The sequence below is a fragment of the Saccopteryx bilineata genome, chromosome 7 (genome assembly GCF_036850765.1).
Source record: "Saccopteryx bilineata isolate mSacBil1 chromosome 7, mSacBil1_pri_phased_curated, whole genome shotgun sequence".
NCBI classification, from domain to species: Eukaryota; Metazoa; Chordata; class Mammalia; order Chiroptera; family Emballonuridae; genus Saccopteryx; species Saccopteryx bilineata.
The window spans coordinates 37,387,730-37,412,926 of record NC_089496.1 but is presented as its reverse complement, the minus strand read 5'-3'; the positions used below and the strand labels follow the sequence as shown (position 1 = coordinate 37,412,926).

At 38.7% G+C, this 25,197-nt stretch overlaps 1 protein-coding gene across 5 annotated transcripts in view; it reads left to right on the top strand.

Moving 5' to 3' along the window:
- The window catches only part of SNX13 (sorting nexin 13), a 115,606-nt gene that overhangs the window by 6,246 nt on the left and 84,163 nt on the right, over positions 1–25,197 (top strand). The window lies entirely within an intron of this gene.

Genomic DNA, 25,197 nt, shown 5'->3' with positions numbered 1-25,197 from the left:
TCAGCCTTAGAAGGATGAGTCTGAACCTCGCCTCTTATTTCTGATATGACATTGGGTGAGTTGGTTGAATGTTCTGAGCCTTAGTTTCTTCGCTGTAGAATTAGGATGATGATAGCACTTTCCTGAACTGCTCTCTTACTGTAAAGATCAAATAAAACGAAGTAGGGTATGTTACTCTGTAAACAGTCAGTCATTATACCCATATCAGTGGTTAGTACATAAGGGTTTTCTCTATCTGCCTTGTACTAATGTGGAATCAAGCCCTAGGTTCTATGTATCTAGCTTTGTGGTCCACTAGCTTCTCAGTGGGTGGGTCCCAGGAAAAAGAAGGCATCCCTGGCCATTGCTGCAGGTACAGGGCGGCAGGGAGTAGACTGACAGAAGTGAAAGGAGAAGAACAGACTGAGGACATGCCCTGCACACTAGTAATGAGGGCCGTGGATTGTACAGTTAGTAAACTGAGGACAAAGGATTTCTAAAAGGGACGGTCCAGAAAGATTTTGTAAAGGGTTACTTATTTGAAGGTTAGCAGTTACTTGAGTGTATATATTCAGAAATATTTGTGGAAAATCTTTGATTTTTAATCAATCCTGGTAAATTCTAAAAAGCCTAGTATCGTTGTTAAAAGGAAAAGCTGTTGTTTTAGGCTTTGGTTATGACTTGGACATTAATTTTTGTCGGTTAATTTGCTCACCCAACAAACACAAAACACCTACTGTGTGGTAGGCACATGCTAAGTTCTGATGCTGAAGCGATGAATCATACCTAAAACCGGCCCTCAGAACATTAAGTAGCAGAATTAAGTTGTGCCAGTTTGGCCACTATTCAGCTGAAGCCTTGAGATCTTTTGTCAGGATAAAACAAATAACATAATTAAAGGGTGAAAAATGAAGAGGAAGAAAAGGTTGGCGAATAATTAAAAGTAATTACTTGTATTAGCTTTATAACTCCAGGTTAAGCTACCAGTGTGGATGAGATGGCAGCTTTAAAATAAGCTTCTTCTAGCAATCAGTGAACAGCTAAAGTGATGCAGTTATGAGTTGATGCTTCTCATCTCTTTCTCTTGTCTCTCTTCCTTCCTCTCTCTATCTCACCAGATAATAATAATAATGATAATAATAATAAGCTTCTTACAGCTGGAGACAACATAGTACAAGTGTCTATATTTGCTCCAAGGTAATTGACAGTATGAAGCGAAAGAAAAGAGAACAGAGAAGAAAAATCTGTGACTTTGTCATTATTTTCTTCATTGAAAAGACTTTTGAAATCCCCTTAAGAGGTCTACCAAAATGTATCAAAGACCCAGCTGAGTTCCATTACTTTGGTGAGAGTAATACTTGGTCCCCACCCAACCTTTAATTTATGTACTTGCTTTACATTTCTTCCTTACTTGGATGTACACTCCTGAAGATGAGGCTCACAGTTGTACGTATTCATAGTGCCTGGAACAGAGCTTGATGCTTAATTGTCCACGCTAAATATCTGTTGAATGAATGTTGAATATTCCTTGCAGTAAAATTAAGGAAAAAGTGAAAATTATTGAGATAAACATTGTGGTAAATTTAAATGATCACATTAAATACCCTTCAAGGATTGTTTACTATCTATGTTCACTAGACATTTTTAATAGTGTACCGTGGTTTAATATTGTGTTTGGGATCACAAAACACAAAAGAAGAATTTGCCAAAAGAAAAAAGAGTTGGGCCCTGGCTGGTTGGCTCAGTGGTAGAGTGTCGGCCTGGTGTGCAGGAGTCTTGGGTTTGATTCCCGGCCAGGTCACACAGGAGGAGCACCCATCTGCTTCTCCACCCTTCCCCCTCTCCTTTCTCTCTGTCTCTCCCCCTCCCGCAACCAAGGCTCCATTGGAGCAGAGTTGGCCCGGGCGCTGAGGATGGCTCTGTGGCCTCTGCCCCAGGCGCTAGAATGGTTCTGGATACAACAGAGCAATGGCCCAGATGGGCGGAGCATTGCCTCCTGGTGAGCATGCCAGGTGGATCCCAGTAGGACACATGCGGGAGTCTGTTTGACTGCCTCTCCATTTCCAACTTCAGAAAAATGCAAAAGAAAAGAAAAAAGAGTTGAACATCAAACTTTTAGGTAGAATGCAAGTTTGAGCCTGACCTGTGGTGATGCAGTGGATAAAGTGTTGACCTGGAATGCTGAGGTCAAAACCCTGGGCTTGCGTGGTCAAAGCACCTATGGGGGTTGATGCTTCCTGCTCGTTCCTTCTCTCTCTCTCTCGTCTCTAAAATGAATAAAGTCTTTAAAAATATAAAAAAAAAGTCTATTAAAAAAAAGAATGCAAGTTCCTCTTAATTTTTCTACAGGAAAAAATCTGATTAGATTGATGATATTTTCATATAACTAATTATAAATGCAGGAACAACTTGGATTTTATCTTGTACCTCATATAGCTTAAATTTTATTACGATTTCATGTGTACCACTTAGAAATGTATTCCTGAGCTAGATAAACTGAAAGAAAGCTTTGTTTTTATAATAGTACAATAATCCTAATTTTTGTGGCACTTTGTTGAATGTTTCACAATTTGTGTGACTTTTAATGCTGTCAGGAAGTTTGCATGTATGAGTAAAAATTTGGTCATGGATTTCAACAAGTTGGAAAATTTGGGGGCACATTTTCAATGTGTGCAGATGCTACCGCAGTCTCTTGACTAAAGTGGCCCTCAGTGTCGGATTGTTAGGTTACCTCACCTATCTACAATCCCATTGCATGTTTAGAAATCATGTGTGTCAGGAAAGATCAGAAGTAATTCCACTCTGTTCAACTGTGGTGTAATGTCTTTAAGTTAGTTCGAGGGCCTCATATAATATATATCAAGTGGAGTAATTAATCCAGTGTGGACTGATTGTACTGTTTTATCCAATTTCCTGAGGGACCTTTTTTTCTGATGCCTCTGACATAAATCCCTAAGGTGAATCCTGCTTTGCTTTTGACTTTAGCCCTGCATTGTTGGAGAGTCCTTGAATGTTACTCTATTTAAACCTGAGTTCTTTTTGCTACTGGAACCCTGGGGCTATTTTTAGCCTGGCAGTTGTTTTGGCACTTGAGAGAGTATGTGATTCTTTGTATTGTGACTTTTAGTTTCAGGCTAGAGTTGTGTGTCAACCTGCATGTATGGAGAATGGATTTTGGATTCATCATCATTTGAGGCTTAGAAATTATAAAACTGATTGAAATTGTACAGTTTTAATGGAAGAGTTAAATATGAAATAAGATTTCATTCATTTTGGTTATTACATTAATTTTGGGAAAAAATGATCTGATTTTAAGATATTATATGTTCTCCAGTGTTTCTCCAAATCATAATATTGCAATTTAGCTTTGTTCTTGGCCCTGACCAGTTGGCTTAGTGGTAGAGTGTCAGCCCAGTAGAGTGTTGGCCTGGTGTGTGGATGTCCCAGATTTGATTCCCAGTCAGGGCACACAGGAGAAGCAACCATCTGCTTCTCCACCCCTCCCCCTTTTCTCTCTCTCTTATTCTCCCACACCCATGGCACAAATGGCTCGAGTGAGTTTGCCTCAGGTACTGGGGATGGCTATGTGGCCTCTGCTTCAGGCCCTAAAAGTGGCTCTGTTGCTGAGTGATGGAGTAACAGCCCCAGATGGGCAGCGTGGCCCAATAGAGGGCTTACTGGGTGGATCCCAGTTTGGGCACATACAGGGGTCTGTCTCTCTGCCTCCCTTTCTCATTTAATTAAAAAAAATACAAAAGAATTTGTTTTTGATTTCTCTTCCTGAGTTTGAGGTGGAATTTTGTTTTCACAATTTTTTTCAGGGTGTTTAATCATATTGCAACTGACAATTCAATCAGCTATTTTTATATCTGATGTTAATTACTAACATCTGATGCTTTTTCTTGAATAATAATAATACCTAAGTGCTCAACACTTAAACTGTTTCAGTAGTCTACTGTTGGTAAAAGTTAGCAAAATAAGAGGAAATGGGCTAAAAGGAGGTTGGAACTTGAAAGCTGGAACACAACAAACAAAACTGAAATAGTGTCCTCTACAAGTAGAGGATGTGCTGATAAAATAGTAATTTTAGGAAAATCCGTTAGTCTTAAGAGTATTTTATAGTTTAGGAACCCCCCCCCCCAAGTTAATGTCTGATAGCTGAGAATATTCAGTTAAGTATTAGACATTAATACAAACTGTAGGACTATTGAGTTAGTGAGATTGTCTTCATATTGGGTCTTAGAGTGTTACTCATTTATATCTATAGCTTTCTCCACATATACACACTTCTAATCACAAATTGAATATCTGTAACTTCTGAAGAAGAGTATATGCTTTTGGTTAAGAATGATGGCTTGTGTCTGATTATTTGGATTTGAATCGAAGTTTTGTCGTGTCAGAGCACTTTGACCTTAACCTTTTTCAACCTCAGTTTTCTCAACTGTGTCAATTGTACATTAATGGTACCAGAGGGTTCTAGAAGTATTCATTGTAGAAGTATTCACATTTTAAGTACTAGGCACAGTGTTTCCCACAGTAACTCTCAATAAATACTCGATTTTATTCTTATTTCCTCAGATGTAAATCACAGGTGTTTATTTTTGTAACTTCCGAGTTTAGTGTTTGAAACTGTTTTTCTGTGTTTTGTTTTGGTTTCATTGAGGAAGTTTTAAAATGTCAAACAATGTAATGCCCTTTGACTCAGATCTAATTCTTCTCTTTCTGTTTTCAATAACTTTCTAATTTATGTATTGCACCAATATCTAGATTTAGACTGAATTCAGGAGGAAGTTAAGAGAGTTGATACCTGTATAATATGAATTGGTCATAACTAGAACTTTGAACTGACCAATATTTCTTCTGGCCATTAAAGCTGCTGTAGATGAAGTGAATTGGAAAACTTTAGTATGATCTCATAATATGGTTTTAAAATGCCAGTGTTAAGTTGTTTTCTGCTGTGGAAAGTACTGTGCTTCTCGTCAATTTGATAACATTTTATGTAATGTAGCTTGAAATTTATAAAAGCTCTTTTATTGAATTGTTTCTTTTATAGGGAATAGAAAGGTGAGGAATGTTAATATCCTTTGTGTAAAGAAACATAGTTGGCTTGATTGGTATTTGGAGAACTGTGTAGTGGTTAGGAAAAGGAGTTAGGACTAAGTTATTGCAAATAAAATTTGTACTTATAATTCTAAATATGGATATTAGGAATATAAATAATTTCAGACCTTTCATATCATATAACAGCTCCTTATCTGCATTCATCTAATAGTACAATAAACTGTTTACTCAGAGAGTAGGTTATTTATGTTCTAACATTTTACTTAGCTGGAGATTATGCCATTAGAGTCCTTTGTGGGTGAGTCTGTGTCAGTCTCTATTTTCCTTTCTGTACTTATTTTTCCTTCTTTACCTGGCCACTTAGTGGATGTGTTAACCTCCCCTTCCCCCGCTCTGTCATTTATTATTATTCTTTTCTATGTCTGTAGGTCTGCAGCTTGCTCTCTTGTTTCCCCCACCAGCCTTTACCTCTTCCTCCTGTCTCAAATAAATCAAACAGGCCACAATAGAGACTTTAACTTTTATTTTTGAGTTATACTTCACTCTTACATGTTAAAAATATTTCCATTGTTAACTTAAAAGGCATACCAAGAAAACATTTTGTATATTTTTTAAAAACAGCTCAGTATATTTCCTTCTATGATTGTATGCTTCTTGTCTGGATTTAACTTGATTAAAAAGACTCAATCTCAATTAATGAACATGTAGAGCTTTATTTTTTATTGTGAATTAAGGGATCTTATAGTTCTTTCAAGATCATAGTTCTTTCAAGATCATAGTTCTGATATTGAATTACATGCAGCCTCCAGGAATGTGTAGGAAATTTACCCTAATCTGTACCAACTCTAGAACATACCCTGAAAGTTATATGAATACTAATACCTACAAAATTTACATCATATTAAAGAGCTTTTTAAAGAAATGACTTAAATATAATTAACAATTTTTTGTTTTTAGATATTTTATATAAGAACTGCAATTTTTTACCTGTTTAATTTCTAAGAATATGATTGAAATTTCTAGCAGCATAATTTTCAGCCTTTTAGACTTCTCACAAACTATTGGTGGAAATCCTGGGTTTTTTTTAATGAGAGGTGGGGAGGCAGGGGGGCAGAGAGACAAGACTTCTGCGTGCGCCCTGACCAGGATCCTCCTGGCAAGCCCCCTACAAGGTGATGCTCTGCCCACCTGGGGCTGCTGCTCCAGTACTTGGCAACCAAGCTATTTCAGCACCTAAGGAGAAGCCATGGAACCATCCTTAGCACCCAGGGCCAACTTGGTCGAACCATTTGAGCCATTGCTGCAGAGGAGATGAGAGAGAGAAAGAGAGAGAAAGGGGAGGAGAAGGGGTGTAGAAGCAGATGGTCACTTCTCCTGTGTACCCTGACCGGGAATGGAACCTGGGACTTCCACACACTGGGTCACTCACTGAGCCAACTGGCCAAGGCTGTTTTTATTTATTTTTAATTCAGATACATTGAGACTTCTAGATACAGTAGTAGCATAACCTGTTAGAGATGATACCATTTTAATTCAAAGACTTATTTCTGTCGTTTGAGTAAGCCTCAAGTATGTTATACTGGGGTTTCCTTTTCTTTATGTAGGCACTCATTGCTAGTTACTTTTTTAAGTGAAGATAGCTTTTTCTGGTAGTTTTTAAAATAATTTATGCTTATATCATTTGAAGCATAAAGTTAAGTATAAAAATATTAATTGGTTATAATTTCATCACTCAGAATAACCACATTTAACATTTCCTATCTTCACTATTCTGTTATTTGTGTATACTTTTTAAAGTGAGATGATATATATGTATATATAGACATTTGTAACCTCCTGTCTTCACTTAATATAAATTCATAGAAGTCTTATTATAAATATTTATGTAAAATTATAATTAAAATAGATTAATGTCAGACTGTACATTAAAGGAAGACTGTGCTATTTAATAGGAGTCATAGCAGATATGCTAAAATGGCTCATATTTTAGAAATGTTACTATAACATAACTTTATTGTTTGGTCAATGCAGACAAAAATCCTGAATATTATAGGAAATACCAGGAAGGCATTTGATAAAATTCAGTTTCTATTCTTGATTAAATATATTTAATAAAATAGAAATAGATGATTGCTGTGTTAAAAATTATATGTTAAAACCAATGTAACATCATATTTTATACTTTTTAAATCATATATAGGGTTTTGTTTTGTTTTGTTTTTTTACAGAGACAGAGAGAGTCAGAGACAGAGAGAGTCAGAGAGAGGGATAGATAGGGACAGACAGACAGGAACGGAGAGAGATGAAAAGCATCAATTATCAGTTTCTCGTTGCGACACCTTAGTTTTTCATTGATTGCTTTCTCATATGTGCCTTGACCGTGGGGCTACAGCAGACTGAGTAACCCCTTGCTCAAGCCAGGGACCTTGGGGGTCCAAGCTGGTGAGCTTTGCTCAAACCAAATGAGCCCACGCTTAAACTGGCGAGCTTGGGGTCTCGAGCCTGGGTCTTCTGCATCCCAGTCCGACGCTCTATCCACTGCGCCACCGCCTGGTCAGGCTAGGTTTTTAAAGTCATGAACAAATTTGACTTAATAATTTTCCATCTTTGCTTTAAGAGGTTGGATTTCTTTAATTACTGGTGTGGTTGATCATTTTTCTTATGCTTATTTGAACATTTGTACCTTCTGTTTTGAATTGTCTGTTTCTATTTTTTTTTGAGTATTGATCTATTTATTAATGATTTATAACATCTCTTTACTCATGGATTTTAACTTTTGTTGTAACTGGTCCAAATATTATTACAAGTATATATAAATATATGGATTTTTTTCTATAATATATATTTGTTTTATGTTGTTAAGTATGTGAATATTTTTCCTGCATATTTTACCATGTTAAAAAAGACCTTCTGGCTCTAACTCAGTGATTTTCAACCAGTGTGTCACAAGAATTTTAAAAACATGCTGTACCTATCTGTTTAGCCAGGGACACTGACCTCTTTTCTGTTCGGTTGTCAAATAAACACATGACAATAGCCAACTCCACAGTTACCGTCTAGTGTGAATGAATCAAAATTATACCTATTTTTTTTTTGCCAGATCAGCAAAACATATTTTGTTGGTGTGCTGTAGAATCTTAGTAATTATTTAATGTATGCCATGAAATGAAAAATGTTATAAATTGCTGCCCTAGGTTGTACAATGATTCACAATTTTTTTGTCAGAAAATCTAAGCCGTTTTCTACATAATTTTTAATATTTTTGTAAGGTATTTTATAGGGGGAAGTACTCATAATTTTTGTCAATTTTTTATAATGCATAATTTCAGACATACACAAACCTTGAGAAGTATTCCCATCAGAAATCATGTACCAGTTGACTTAGATTTGTTCATGTTTTGTCATATTTGTTTTAGACCTGATTCTCTATGTGTCATTTTTGTTGTTAGTGTTGCTGAATGATTTTAAAGTAAATTGCAGATAGATGTCACTTCTTGAAATACTCTCCTGAGTATCCTAAGAATAAGGGTGTTTTTTAATAGAACTATAGCGTTGTCACACTGAATAAAATTATAAGCAATTGCCTATTATCATCTAATACTCAATATATACAAATTTCTTCAGTTTGAGCCAGTATCTAATCTAGCAGTACTGTACCATTATTGTGTCTTTTTAATCCAAAATAGATAATCTCCTCATCTTTCTTACTCTTACTCCTCCTCTTTCCCTTCTTCATTGTTGTGGGTGGCTGTCTTGTGCATTAGGATGCTGTGTAGGATGCATACAGCAACATCTTTGGCCGCTATGGTAGCCCCTCTCCCATTTTAATAACTAAAAATGTTTTAGTACATTGCTAAATATCTCTTGAGGGACAAAACTGCCCTTGGCCGACTACCTTTTCTGCACTGTATTTTTTTACTTATTCCTCACAACTGTTTTTATATAGATAGAATCTATTCTGTGTGTCTATTCATTAGCCTATTTTGCTTATTAGTTTTACTTTACTTTGGTGTCTAACTAGTAAGTAGTACTTTATAAATAGCTCTATTGAACAATAATCCACATGTTGTGTAGTTCATCCAATTAAAGTATACAGTTCAGTGGCTTTTAGTGTATTCACTATAATAGAGCCGTGTCTTTATTGCCGCAATAAGTTGTAAGCTGCATTACCACAAACAGAAAAGTCTTTATCTTTGTGCTCATTTTAAAATTGGGTTTTTTGTCTTTTTAAAATATAATTTTAATACTTCTTTTTGTATATTCCAGGTAGTTCATTATCAGATAAACAATTTACAAATATTTACTTCTATTCTGTGTTTTTTGGTTTTTTTTGACAAAGAGAGTCAGAGAGCGGGACAGACAGGAAAGGGAGAGAGATGAGAAGCATCAGTTCTTCGTTGTGGCACCTTAGTTGTTCAGTGATTGTTTTCTCATATGTGCCTTGACCCCAGGGGAGGAAGGGGACTACAGCAGAGTGAGTGACCCCTTGTTCAAGCCAGTGACCTTCGGTTCATGTCTATGATCCCACGCTCAAGCCAGCGACCTCGTCCTCAAGCTGGTGAGCCCGTGCTCAAGCCATTGACCTCAGGGTTTTGAACCTGGTCCTCTGCTTCCCAGTCTGATGCTCTATCCACTGTGTCACTATCTGGTCAGGCAAAATTTTCTACTTTTGACATAGTCTGATTTATCTAGTTTCCTTTTGTTGATTGTGATTTTGGTGTAAAAGGTACTTAAAGTTTGCAGTGCATTTTCTTTAGTTAGCTTCAGAGATGGTATCAAGTATCACATCAACAAGACAAATAGATGCAAGTAGAGCTGAACTTCATTGTAGTTTTTCCTATCTTGAATCTGGAAAGAAATCATATTTGTGTGAGTTGTGTTATGTCTAGATATGGTGTGTGTGTTTATAGAAGACTGTACTGAGAGTTTGAGGGAGAAGAGGGGTTGGGTAACTGTAGCAATGCTGGGTAATTCACAATCACTGTTCTCTGTGTGGGTAGCTAATCGCAGTAAAGTAAAATTCTGCAGGGTTCCTGTCTTCATTTACCCTGCCGTGAGTGTTTTCACGGTTAGCCACCCTTGAGGGGAGGAAGAATCCTTTAAAAGCAGAGATCATATAATTCCAGCCCTGTCCTCTGCCTGTATAATCTGCTTACCCCTCCTTGCTGAATCCTGTCTGCATTATCTTGTGATTATTGGGGCACTTACCCATGATTTCTCCCCCCAGTGCATTCTGAGTGTCTGGGTGTTAACTTTGGAGATCCCCTCCTATGCTGGCCGGTTTCAGCAGCACTCCAGGTTCAGGAGTCAGAGCTCAGAATTGGATCTTGTTCGTGGTCCAGCTGCCTCTTCACAAACTGTCACTTGCTTCAATGTGTCTGCCCTCATCACCTCCACCTTCTTAGTGTCATACTTCTTATTAAATGTTTAAAAATTTTTATTTAGTACTTAATTAACCCTTGACAATATACAAATACATATTTTTTTAAGATTTTTCATGGAAAAATTTGTTTTAAAGGTTTTCCCTTGTTATTTCCATAATTTGACCAAATATTTTGTTTTACCTTCACAAATAAGATGTTAGTTTAGTATCAATATTTCTTTTGGTGGAGTAGAAGTTTTATGACAGTCTTCTGATATTGCTTGATAGAAATAAAAGTAATACAGTGTTTACTTCAATGTTTTAAATGACTGCTAATTGAATGTTAATAAAATGAGTTAAGGATATGGCGTGTCTTGAAGGAAAGTAGTATGTGCAATCTAAAAATAGTAATTTGTAATGTATTGTTTATTTTAAAATTATATGCTTCTTGAAAAGTAAGTCAGTGCGAGGTGTATTTAGTAAAAAGTAAAAGTATTATTTGCTTTTTACATTTTAAAACAGTCTGGGTATTTCTGTACCTTTTTTGTTTAAACCCATGAGAGAGAATTTGACCCTAAAGGCCTGTGGTGGCGCAGTGGATAAAGTGTCGACCTGGAACGCCGAGGTCTCCAGTTCACAACCCCTGCTTGCCGGTCAGGGCTCAGATACAACCCTGGGCTTGCCGGTCAGGGCGCAGATGAGAAGAGACTACTAAGTGTTGGTAATTCCTGCTCCTCCCCCATTTTTCATTTTTCTCTCTTTCCTCTCTAAAAATAAGTAAGTAGAATCTTTTAAAAAATACATTCTTAAAGATAGTGATGTGAGTCATCCTTTCCTGCTTTGAAAAATTTCTCAAGTGTTTGATTTTTCCAATAGTTTCTGTTTATTTTTACATTTTATACTCTTCTCTCCTTCCCTCTGTCCTGTGGATAATATGTAGTTACTCAGTGAATTGATTTGACAAAGAAACAAAGGGCAGGTGGAACCTAAGTGTTAAGATGCCAATTATGATCAGATAGGAAACTAAACTGGTGAAGACTATCTCTAGGAAAAAATCTTGATTTATGTAACATTGATTTAGATGAGTAATCAGAAGATCTCTGTATTCAATACTACTTACTGACAATATAGTGTTATGTGCCAAATGTTATACTTGACACTAAGGGATACACTGTTGAACAAAACATCCTCATGTGACTTACAGTGTATAGTGCATACAATAAAATCAGGTGATTACAGCATAAGATGATAAATGAGGATATTGGCAAGAGAGTGGTTGAAATGGTGAAGCATGGAGTCTAGTCTCAATAGGGAAGTGAATACGGAAGTGGGCTGTGTAAGGAGAAAGTGGAAGAATCTAGTGTCTGCAACTCTTGAGTACAAATGAAAATAGATGTAGTTGGTATAACTAATTTAGAACTGGAAGATTATGGTCAGAAAAGGATAGTTAATTTTCCCTTTTCCCATTCAGAGAAGACAAGGTGATGATGAAGTTAGAGCAGGGGTCGGGAACCTTTTTGGTTGAGAGAGCCATGAACGCCACATATTTTAAAATGTGATTCTGTGAGAGCCATACAACGACCCTTGTATGTTACGCATTATCCAATAAAAATTTGGTGTTGTCCCGGAGGACAGCTGTGATTGGCTCCAGCCACCCACAACCATGAACGTGAGAGGTAGGAAATGAATGGATTGTAATGTATGAGAATGTTTTATATTTTTAACATTATTTTTTTTATTAAAGATTTGTCTGCGAGCCAGATGCAGCCATCAAGAGCCACATCTGGCTCGTGAGCGATTGGTTCCCGACTCCTGAGTTAGAGTGTCATCTATGGCAGTGGTCCCCAAACCTTTTTTGGGCCACGAACTGGTTTAATGTCAGAAAATATTTTCATGGACTGGCCTTTAGGGTGGGACGGATAAATGTATCATGTGACCGAGACAAGCGTCAAGAGTGAGTGTTACACAGATGTAACAGAGGGAATCTGGTCATTTTTTAAAAATAAAACATCGTTCAGACTTAAATATAAATAAAACAGAAATAATGTAAGTTATTTATTCTTTCTCTGTGGACCGGTACCAGTCCGCGACCCGGGGGTTGAGGACCACTGATCTATGGTGACCAAAGTGGAGTTGCATGAAACTTGCTGGAGGTGAAGTGCTTATAATATTAAAAGCAGACTGATGTATTATCTTTATGTGTGTAGAAATAATTCAAAGTTATGTAGTACTTAGTCTAGAAAAGAGTGTTGTATGCCACATGTTAAGAGTTTTGTGTCCCTTAGAGATCAGTGGTTCTCACTGTGACTGCAATTTGGAATTAACCTGGAGAACCTTGCTGCACTTTGGAAATTCTAATTGTTAGCTTCGGTCCCCAGCTATTCTGTTTTAATTTGTGTGGGATTTAACCTGGGCAGTGGGATTTTAATATGCCCCCAGGTAATCCTAATGGCAGGAATTGCGTGGGGAGGGTTTTTACAGGAAACTGGCTGGAAGTTATTGTTGGGAATGTGAGCCTGCATCATGAAGTTGGGGTACATAATGAATAAAATAATAAGCAGCCTTTGAGAAGGCTGCACGAGGAGCAGCTTCTGCTTAAAGCAAGTACTGAAGATGTTGAGGATACTGGTGTGTTTGTGTTTAATGAAACAGTAAACCCAGAGGGAAGCTCTCGGGGGGGAGGGAAGCTGTGGGCAGTTGGGTAAAGGAGGAAAAAGCAAGGACTGTACAGTGGTTAGAGTACGTGAGAGAACTGATAACTGAATAAATTTGGCTGTTGGAGGTAACCAAAGATAATAGGGCATAGTGGGTTCACAGTTAGTCTGGAAAATACGTTCACTAGTTCCATAGTGGAAGACAGACCTTGCTGGGTCGAACTTCACTGAAAGGTCTAGCCCAGCGGTTCTCAACCTGTAGGTCGCGACCCCGGCGGGGGTCGAATGAACAAAACACAGGGGTCGCCTAAAGCCATCGGAAAATACATATTTATTATACAATACATTTTTAAATAAAATATGTATTTCCGATGGCTTTAGGCGACCACGGGGTTGTGACCCATAGGTTGAGAACCGCTGGTCTAGCCTTATATCCTTCTCTTTGTTAAGGCGTTTGGATTGATTGTGAAGGGGTTGGGTCTTCAATATCCATGGCACCCAGAGGTCCAGGCTGATGTTCCTCAGGTTCCCAGGGAAGTGGTTAGAAGCCCATCTTTTCTGACACTGGCAGGCAGAGGGTCCGGACTGTCAAGGCTTGGCCAGTTTTGCAAAGCAATGCTCTGCTCACCCTGACATGCTGCTTGAGTGAGTTTGGTACTCTGCTGTACCTTACGGTGGCAGAGCCATCACCATTTCTTTTACACTTGATGCTTTTCAAGAACAATATTAATTGCCCAGGTCCAGATTTATGAGCAATAATTGATAGGTGTCATTTTTTTTTAAATGTAGAAATAATGGAATAGACTTAGAAGAAGTGAAAAGGGACCTTATACATTACCTAAGCAAACTTCTCTTATTTATTTATACTTTAGAATTTTATGCATACAGAATCAAAATGAGTTTCACAAAGAAACCACTCAGCCTAGATTAAAGTATAAACTGTATATGGGACTAGAAATTTATAGTTATACTGATTCAAATTTGTTTAAGAATAAATTGGTTGACTAACTGATTTTAATTTGACTGGTAACTTAATTTTTTTGTGCTGTTAAACTTGGAAAATGAGACCATCAGACATCACTGTTAACAAAGTACAGCCACTTAAATTCCCTCTTCATTTTTCTTTTTTAGGTGAGGGTGGGGGAGATAGTGAGGCAAACTCCAGCATGTGCCCTAACTGGGATTCCACCCAGCATCCCTATCTGGGGATGATGCTTAGGTATTGAGCTCTTTTTAGTACCTGAGGCCGATGCACTCCAATGGCGCTATCCTCAGCGCCCTGGGCCACACTCGAACCAATCGAGCTATTGGCTGTGGGAGGAGAAGGGGAGAGGTAGGGGCAGAGAAGCAGATGGTCGCTTCTCCTGTGTGTCCTGACCAGGAATCGAACTCAGGACATCCATATGCCAGGTTGATGCTCTGTCTGCTGAGCTACTGGCCAGGGCCTAATTTTCTTTTAGAATTAAAGCTTTTTAAAGTATAATACTTATAGTCTTCAAGAACTAACCTACATATGCAAATAAGCTATGAAATTACCTTTGAATGAAGAGTTCATTCAGACCATCAAAATTTTTCATTATATTTTTGGTCAGAATAAGTTAAGTAGTAAATTTGGTAACAGCTTGATGTAGAAATAAAAATTGTATCAAGTGAAAAACAAGACTTTTGTGATTATAGTATATCATGATGACTAGTAATTAAAACCCATTGCTTTTACTAAGCAAATATATGTCATGATTAAAGCCTTTATAGTTTTTAAATATTAGGTGATTTTGTATACAGTGGCCTTATTTCACATGTGTTTAATTATGAAACCAACAGTAACTTTACTAGGCTATAACACCAAGCAGATAAAGCCTTTGATGGGTTATGGGGATTTAGACTACATCAAAAGGATGCTTTTAACAGCTTGACTGTGACTTGAATTTTTATATGTATCTTTTGAGTAAACAAATTTTGAGAGACATTTTGGTTTCCTAGGTCCATGTGGTGTCTTAGAGCTGCTAAGATTAGAAACCAGGATTTCTAACTACTCTTTTGTTTTTGTGCATAGTGCCTACTTACTGACTTAAAAAATGGCTTTGGTATTTCTGATTAAGCTTGTTTAGGATTTTTGGGACTTTTGATTGTAAGGAGCAGGAATATACCCTAGTTACTTTATTAAAGTAAGGTCAGTAGTTACAGCCGTCACGGCCATTCACCTGCAGGTTCTCATTGGATTCGGGCAGAGGGTCAAGAAACAGTGTAGCAAAAAGAGGGTGGGCCATTCCTTTATTCAAGTCTCCCCGGGCCTAGGAGCAAACACACAGGGAAGACCTCTTTCCTCTCATTCAGTGGCTCCTAAAGCCCTGACACATTCTCCGGTTCCACAACCAGGAGAACCTTCTGCGGTTCCTCCTAGAATCAAAGGCCCACCAGTCTCCGCGGAGCTCACAGAGCCCCTCAGCTCTCCACATCTGCACCCCTTCTGCTCTCCCTGCAGAACTGGCTAGGGCCACCAAGCCCCTCCTCCAGCAAACATTAGCGAGACGATGGCCTTTCCCAGGCAGGAAGGTGATTTGCAGTTTCACAGACCACATACACCTGGTGCTGCCAGCTCCCAATGCAAACTGTAAGCGAGCAAACATAAAAATCATATTTTACAAACTTATTTGACCAACACCTTATAAAAAGGAGAATCCAGGATGTCCAATGAAATTCAGCTGGTCCTATGGGGACTGAAAAGTTGACTGAAGTCTCAGCTCTCTCTCAGTAAACCACTAAGTCTCTCATCTTGGCTTTTTAAAATTTAGAGTGTATTTGCTTCATTTTCAGTTTTTCTCTCAATTGGCTTTCTTGCTTATTTATTGGCCTGTATGTCCTCTTAAAATGGCCACCGCGACCCCAGAATATACATATTCTTTTCCAGGTTCAGCGCCCACCACTGGCTGTCAACAGTGTGTAACTTTTCAGGTTACTGAGAGTCTAGCTCCACTCACTGATGGAGCCAGGTCTCACAGACAGACGCTGGCTGCATTTGTGCCAGATCTAGCCCTGGTTGGGGTTGGGGGAGGAAAAAGGGGATAGGATTACTGATTCTCAGGATTGGGCACGAGAGGATGGGCACATGAGACCTGCCGTTTGTAGTATGTAACAGTTTACTGGTTTCATATTCAGATGTTTGTGTAGTGAACTCCTGAATGTATTTTACAGCTGGATGCCAAAGACGGCCCAGACGTTGGCATGGGACAGGACTCTGTACCCCATGCCTCTGTGCATTGTGTTGTTCATTAATTGTAAAGGAAGCTCTAAAGGAATAACTTTCAAGGGTGGAAATACATGCTGTTAGGGGTTATTTCTTTTTGGTTCATTAAAAAATACCACATTGTTTATTTTAATGCTTATTTTTAGTATTTTATGGTTCACTGTTTTGTGAATGAGTATTTATAGTGTATTAGAAGGGGAGACAGCTGAATTTGTCTATGTGGTTATGCATATCACAGAATCTTTGAGTACATATTATGTTTCAGGAATTTTGCTAGCTTTGGAGAGATAAGATTGAATATGTTTTCTGCCCTTACAGAACTTTATGCTTTGGAAACTGAGCTGTCCCTCTTGCTATGATTAGAAGTCAAACCCTCTTTGTACCTTTGAATCCTTCACCTACTACTGCATGAGTCATACGTTATCTCACCTGGGCTCCTTTACTGCATCCTTCCCTGGAGCCTGACAAATGCCCAGATCACTTCCCACTCATTTCTAAACCTACTGCAATCTGGTTGTAGCTCACTGCTCTATTGAGCATGTACCTTCTAGTTGTCAAAGTCCCCTGGACACTTACTGGTTTTAATCTTACTGAACTGTTCTGCTTTAGGACATTGCTGATCACTTTCTTTTTTTTTTTTTCCTCTCTCAAGAAATTACCTTTTATTTAGAAACTTTTGTAAGGATCCTCAGACATTTTTTTTTTAATTACAGAGACAGAGAATCAGAGAGAGGCTAGATAGGGACAGACAAACAGGAACAGAGAGAAATGAGAAGCATCAATCATCAGTTTTTCATTGTGACACCTTAGTTGTTCATTGATTGCTTTCTCATATGTGCCTTGACCATGGGCCTTCAGCAGACTGAGTAACCCCTTGCTCAAGCCAGCGACCTTGGGTCCAAGCTGGTGAGCTTTGCTCAAACTAGATGAGCCTGCGCTCAAGTTGGCGACCTCTGGGTCTCGTACCTGGGTCCTCCGCATCCCAGTCCGACGCTCTAGCCACTGCGCCACCGCCTGGTCAGATCACTTTCTTGAGGAGATAGGATTCTCTTAGCTTCTGGGTCTCTACTTATTACTGGTTCTTTTTGTATCTTTCTATGCATGCCTTCTCAGTCATCTACATGGGCTTTATTTTCCTTTCTCTGTCCCTTAAAATGTTGATGTTACTAGTACTGCTTTCTTCACGATAGAATTCATTCTCATTTTTTAGGTTATTGTCTTGTAGTGAAACCTGAAAATATCAGAGTTTGTGCTGCTTGTCACCAATTCAGCCAAATAAGTAGAGACCAGGATTGAATCTTTATGGGTGCTTTATTCAGATGGCCAGCAATCTGGGGAGACGGGGGTAGGGGCGTTACATTCCCAAACCATCTCAACCCCCCTGTCCCCAGCCAACCTTTTTATAAGGGGAAGGAAAAGGTAGGTAAGGGTTTTGGACTTTCAAGAGAGAGTTAATCAGATCATAGTCAAAGCTAACTGGATCATATTCAAGGTGGTCTGTCCTTGGAGTGCAAAGACTTTGCTCGTAGTCCCTTGAAGCACAAAGGTGGGCCCTTCACAGCTATCCTAGGGCACAAAGGTGGATCACTTTCAGATCTCATTAAATCTTTTAGACCTGTTCAGGTATCCCAGTTCCAGGAACAGAGCTTTTGCTTACATTAATCATTATGCCCACTGACCATAACCAAAGCCACCATCCTCAAGCTAAAATTTTAAACTCTTGAGTTCCGCATAACGATCATAACTTCAGATTTTTTATATCTAGCTCAGGGTATTCCATTGAATACTCCAGTCAGTTGCTTGCTAGCTATCCTCACTTGAAGTCTGTGTGTATCTTTACCTTCAATATGTCCCATACCGAACTTGATTCTTTCATCCACAAAACAAAAAAAAAAACCTCATTGTTCCCCAGCCCTGTTCTATATCTTGTTTAGGGTGACTGGCTATTTAGTTGTTACTCAAGTTTAAAAAGCAATGATGATGGCTTTCTCATGTGCAGTGCAGTTAATCACAAGATGTACTGATTGGGCCATGTAGATAGTTCTCCAATCTGTAGACCTCTGTCTATCTCTACCACCTCTGCCCTATTTCCAGCTTTTAGATCATTTGACCAATTGCTCTTGCTAGGTTTTTCTGCCTTCAAGTTTGCCAATTTCAAATCATGCAGATAGTTGAGAATGGTTTAAATTTGAATGTCCCATATGCTTCTCACAGTCTACCTTTTAAAAACAATCTTCAGTGGCTTTCCATGGAACACTTTCTTACTTCAATGCCTACTCCTGTCATCTCTATCACGTACTCTGTTCTTCACCTGTGCCCTGTTATCCTCTGAGATTACTCTTTAAGTGTCACCTGTTTCAGGATGCGTCCTCTGATTTACCACCCCTCCTCCCCTTCAAACTGGGTCAGATCACATGTCCCTTCTTAGTGCTTTGTGACAGCTAGTGCATGTCTGTCACTTGACTTACTCCATTGCTGTATATGTATTCTCTTATAAGAGTGAATGAGCTTCCTGAGGCAAGGAACATTGCTTTACTTATCTTTGCAACTGCAGAGCCCTGTTGTAGTGGGCATATAATAGACCTCAGTAAACATTTGATCAATAAACAAAAGCTTCCTGTCTAGAAAGGGTAGATAAACATCAGTAACTATTGTAGAACTTTAAATAGTGCAGTGGGGGAAGGGAGTGCAAGGAGTGGACATTCTATTTGGCAAGAGGGAGAAGCGCTTGTGAGGGAAGGCTTGCTTCACGGAAGAATACGGGTTTGAGCTGCTGCTTGAAGGGAACTTGGTAGAGGTTATTGCTAGAGAGGAATGGTAGTCCGTCCTGGATAGTAAAGGCAAAAGGACAAGCCCTGCTCATGGAAAAGTGAGGTGTCTCAGGATCTTTTTCTAGAGGTCATTTTAGCAGCAAGGCAGGTGGCATGGAGGGGAGGCAGGACCTGGGCTTGTAGGTTGTAAGGAAGGTCTGTCCTGTCCAAAGCATTGGTGGTGAGGAGGAGATGGCCCCAAGAGATATTTAACATGTAAATCAGGGGTAGTCAACCTTTTTATACCTACTGCCTGCTTTTGTATCTCTGTTAGTAGTAACATTTTCTAACCACCCACCAGTTCCACAGTAATGGTGATTTATAAAGTAGGGAAGTAACTTTACTTTATAAAATTTATAAAGCAGAGTTACAGCAAGTTAAAGCATATAATAATAATTACTTACCAAGTACTCGGATTTTCACTGTTTGGCAGAAGAAATCTTCATAAAACAACTTACTATAGTTAAATCTATCTTTTTATTTATACTTTGGTTGCTCCACTACTGCCCACCATGAAAGCTGGAACGCCCACTAGTGGGCGGTAGGGACCAGGTTGACCAGCACTGATGTAAAATATAAATAAGTAAGAGGGTGGTCCAGGGTAATTCTCTTTCCAGTAATTGGATAGGCACTGATGCTTTGTTTTAAACAAGAGAATATAGGAAGTATTTGGAGTATGTAATAAGTATCATTTTAGATATGACAAGTTTGAGGTACCCATGAGAAATCAGAAATGTTCAGTATGCAGTTGTCTATAAGTTTTAGAAACTCGGGAGGTACATCTGGGCTGGAGGCAGTTTTGGAAGTCCCAGTACGTGTGCGGTAGTTAAAAGCAGTGGGTTAGAAAGTAAGATTACTCAGGGTTGTATGCATAATAAGTCTGTAAGAGAGTGAAAGCAGAATCCTGGGAATTGCTGACTCTTCTTAAAGATAATCAAGGGTAGCGCTGGCTGGTTTGCTCAGTGGTAGAGCATCGGCCTGGCATGCAGAAGTCCCGGGTTCGATTCCCGGCCAGGGCACACAGGAGAAGCACCCATCTGCTTCTCCACCCCTCCCCCTCTTCTTCCTCTCTGTCTCTCTCTTCCCCTCCCGCAGCCGAGGCTCCACTGGAGCAAAGATGGCCCGGGCGCTGGGGATGGCTCCTTGGCCTCTGCCCCAGGCGCTAGAGTGGCTCTGGTCACGACAGAGCGACGCCCCGGAGGGGCAGAGCATCGCCCCCTGGTAGGCAGAGCATCGCCCCCTGGTGGGCGTGCCGGGTGGATCCCGGTCGGGCGCATGCGGGAGTCTGTCTGTCTCTCCTCGTTTCCAGCTTCAGAAATAAATGCAAAAAAAATAAATAAATAATAATCAAGGGTGTACTGTCAAAGCATTATGAACTTTCCCTGATTTCTTTCATTTCCTTATTTTCTTAACCACTTTAAATGAGTTCAGAAATTTCCTCTTTACAGCCCTTATTTGTGATTTTCTAATTTTCTTCTTCCTTTCTTCACTCCACTGCATTCTTCTTGAGCAGTGGTTCTCAACCTGTGGGTAGCAACCCACAGGTTGAGAACCGCTGTTCTTGAAGCTATTAGTTTATTACTCTTAGAACGTTTGTTGTCAGACAAAATTAGGGAAAAGGAAATGCTTAAGTCAGATATGTGAATTAAAATCCCTTCATGAAATGGGCATGTCTATTTATACACTCAGTTTCATTAAGAAATGGACAGTCTGCCATTTTTAAAAACCTTTATTCTATTAGTATATCATTTTGTTTCCCACTTTTGATAGCTACAAATATATGTTTTGCTTCTTTCACTAAACAGCTGTAAGATTATGATGATAAATCACATCTTTGGACTCAGCATCTGGTAAACCAGTGGTCCCCAACCTTTTTTGGGCCACGGACCAGAAAATATTTTCACAGACCGGCCTTTAGGGTGGGACGGATAAATGCACAAAATAAAATTATGCGACCGGCATAAAAACTGGTATTTTTAAATACAATTGTCGAACTTACGAGACAAGTGTCAAGAGTGAGTCTTAGATGGATGTAACAGAGGGAATCTGGTCATTTTTTAAAAATAAAACATCGTTCAAACTTAAATATAAATAAAACTGAAATAATGTAAGTTATTTATTCTTTGTCTGAGGACCGGTACCGGTCCATGGCCCGGGGGTTGGGGACCACTGTGGTAAACCATATAACTAGTACTGCAGAGTTCCTGACTTATGTTCATGGAGGTTGTTACCACTGAGACTTTTCTCATTACTGCATTGCAGGGATGTGATTCCATTGGTTCCAGATTTTTCTGTTTTTCAAGAAAAGCTATGATTCCTGATTTTTATGTGATCTTTAAAGATGTTTATCTAGAATTTTAAACAATACTCTTTTGGCCAGATGAAACACTCCAGTTTTTGACCCCTTTGTAACAAAGACCGACCAGCATCACCTACTGAGTTATCTGAGATATGTTTGGTTCTCTTGCATACTAGGGCATGAGCGGAAATTTGCAGCCACAGCAGATGGTAGTGGAAAAGGAGACAGGTTCAGTCCCTTGCTGTGGAAGACTGAGTAATAATGGTCATGAGGTCAGGTGGGCGAAGGTCTGTCCCGTCTGCAGTGCTTTCTCGCAGTGGATCTTGCTTATTTACTGAGGTCGTGATCCTCAGCACCATGAATAGTGACTTGAAATTGGATTGGTTAGTTAGGATATTTTTCTATGATTTTATCTCGCATATGTAAGTACAAGACTAAAGCGGATATTTGGTGTTTTGCCCCAAGAATGTAAGCCAGGTGAATAATAATGTTTGTCAGTCAGTGGGTTTTGGGTTCTGAGCTCCTGATTCGCTAAATTGAACTCAATATACTTTGTTAGGACTTATTGTATTATCTTGATTTATTTCTTTATTTTGAGTCAAAGTAGATGATGTTTATAAGAAGCCTCTTACTGATCTCGTAGGAAAAGCAGGGAGACAGGCCGGAACTGACCTGGCTTTTCTCTTCTCTTCCTTGGGGGGGAGGAGGGAGGGTTCCTGCAGGTGGAACTTGCACAGTTTTGCTTGTGCGTGTTCCCTCTTAGCAACAGCTGTCCCTGCAAGTAATTCCATTTGCATAAAAATGAGATCTTACAACTAAAGAGTATCTTAAAAATTTGCCTCAAAATGTTAGAATTTGATTCCTGACTCTTGATCTCATTGGCTTTAGACCACGTCAGTTTAATTTAGGAGAGGAATTTATATTCTCTTACCCACTTTTAAATCCAGGAGTGCAGTCCCTGTGGCTCACTCTTGAATAGCCTTAGCATTTGTGAATCTTTGTTCTCTTAGAAAGTTTCGTTTTGAAAACACCAAAACTTTAGTATATATGATTAGTAATCAGTTTTGAGTAATACCATTTTGATGGAAAGAAGTGAGTTACAGTAAGAAAAAAGATTGATTTTGTTTCAAAGTAGAACTGCCTTTGAATGCAGTTTTAAAGGCGTTTCAATACTGTTTAAGCTCTGGAGGCTTTATCTTTTGTGTATTCCCGAACACTGGGTTCTTCTTTTTATTATGGCACTTACCACATTTCTGTTATCATTACCTGTGTGTTTTACCTTTATTGTTTGTGAGCATATTGAAGACAGAAACTGTCTGATTCATCTTTGTGTAATTAGGCCTAATATATACGTAGTTACTTAATTATTATGGAATCAAAATGAACCTCCCCCCAAATAATTATTGTGAAGGACAGTAGTTCTTCTATAAAATGTACACATACCCACACACAAAATAGGATATTAAAACTCATTGCTTTGTTCCAATTAAAAAAATTTTTTTTCCTTAGGCGAATTGCCAAGTGTATATGGTTCCGCTATCAACTAACTCATTTTAGGAAACTTCCAATCCCAAGTTAATTCCTTGAGCTGTAAGCATGTGGCGTGTGGTGGCCTGTTTATTTCCTGCAATGGTTACTTAAGAAATGCAAGTGCACTTACTATGGAAGTGAATTTTGTGATTATTGTGTATGTTTAAAACATTTCTTAATGAAAAATTTTGAACATTAAATGTAGAAAGATCAGCATTCCCTGTCCTCATGCCCAGTTTAGACCTTTATCAACTCATGACCAATTATATTTCATCTATATTCTTTTTCACTTTCCCCCACTCTCTACTTCCAGAATGATTTTAAAGCATCTTACAGAGATATGATTTCACCTGTAAATATTTCATCATGAGTCTCTATAACAGAACTGTTCTTTTTATTAAAACCATAATACCATTAGGCCAGCTAAAGGAGGCAGTGACTTAATATCATAAATTATAGAAAATGTTTAGAATTACTCAGTTTCTCCCTTTTCCTCTTTTCCCTCCTCACTCTTCTCCATTTTTCACAGTATTTCTTTTGAGTCAAGTTGAATATGTTTTACATATTGCAAGTTAAACTTGAGTCTCCCCTTCCCTTCTCCTTTGCCTTTGTCCTTCATTTGTTGAAAGAACTGGGTTTTTGCCCTTTAGTGTTTCCACAGTATGAATTTTGTTTAGTTCATCTTGGTATTGTATGTACCATTTTCTCAGTCTTCTGCATTTTCTAAATCAGATTCAGGTTTGATTTCCACTTCCCTATGCGCCCCCCCCCCCACTCATTCCGAGATGGTGATGGTATTTTCTTTTGAAAGGCATGAAATGTCTGGTTTGTTTTTTCTCTCTCTCTCTTTCATTCTCTCTAATGATTGCTAGACTCCTAATATATTAAGGATTGCAATATGGTGATACGCTAATTCTGTTGTTTCCTCTTTATTATATTGAATATTTCCTTAAAGAGAACTGATTTTTCGTCAACTCTGATTGCCCTGATAAATGCTTAATTCTCTATCACCTTTCAGAAAGAGTCCCCTCTTTAGCACTTTTCAGAGGTGATCAGTGGAATTTATAATATCTCTATGATTTCATGAACTGAAATATTTGAAGTACTCCAATCCATTGCACTAATAGTTCTTAATGATTTCGTCTCTAGCCACTTGAGGCCTCTTCAGTTTGTCTTGGGAGTTCTTTTGACATATTCTCCTCGTCTTTTCGGGGGGGGGGGGGTGCTCCAGGCCCATCTGAAGCTCATTTCCTGCTCCAAACTTGGAATCGGCCAGTTGGCCCTGGTTTGGTTTAGTAGAATTAGCAACATGATTTTATGTTTTTATACTGACACAATTTAAGGTTATTTTGAAGTTATTTTGTTGTTATTCTTCCAGTACATACCACTAACAGTTCACAAATTATTATATTGTGAAATCACCTGATACAGTTTTTTATGTGGTTACTCTACATTTTCTGTATAGAGTGTGGAGTTAGAATTGCTTGTTTCACTTTGCTTCTGATTTTGAATTTGTTTTTTATATGTAAAATATTTATACTGTTACAAACTAGGTATCAGAGATGTCTAGTTCCTATCCCTGTTCCCTCTACTCTATTTTCTCCATTCCTCAAAGATCAGTATTTCTTAAAGTTTTTGTGTATCTTTACATTTAAAAAATATGATTGATAACAGTACATACTTTTCTCTATATCTATACATTTAAAAAGATGATTGATGTTTGACCTGACAGTGGCGCAGTGGATAGAGCATTGACCTAGGATGCTGAGGACCCAGGTTCAAAACCCCAAGGTCACTGGCTTGAGTGTGGGCTCATCAGGCTTGAATGTGGGCTCACCAGCCTGAGTGCAGGGTTGCTGGCTTGAGCGTGGGATCATAGACAGGACCCCATGGTTGCTGGCTTGAACCCAAAGTCACTGGCTTGAAGCCCAAGCCCAAGGTTGCTGGCTTGAAGCCCAAAATCGCTGGCTTGAGCCCATGGTCACTGGCCTGAGCAAGGGGGCAGCCTGGCTCAGCTGAAGCCCCCCAGTCAAGGTACATATGAAAAAGCAATCAATGAACAACTAAGTTGCCACACAACAAGTTGATGCTTGTCTTCTCCCTCACTTCCTATCTGTCTGTCCCTGCCTGTTCCTCTGTTCCTCTATCTCTCTTGAGCGCAGTTATGCTAAAAAAATTAAAAATAAAAATACGATTGATAGCAATACATCTTTTTTATGAGTATATAATTGAATTAAAAATCAGGATGATATGCTGAT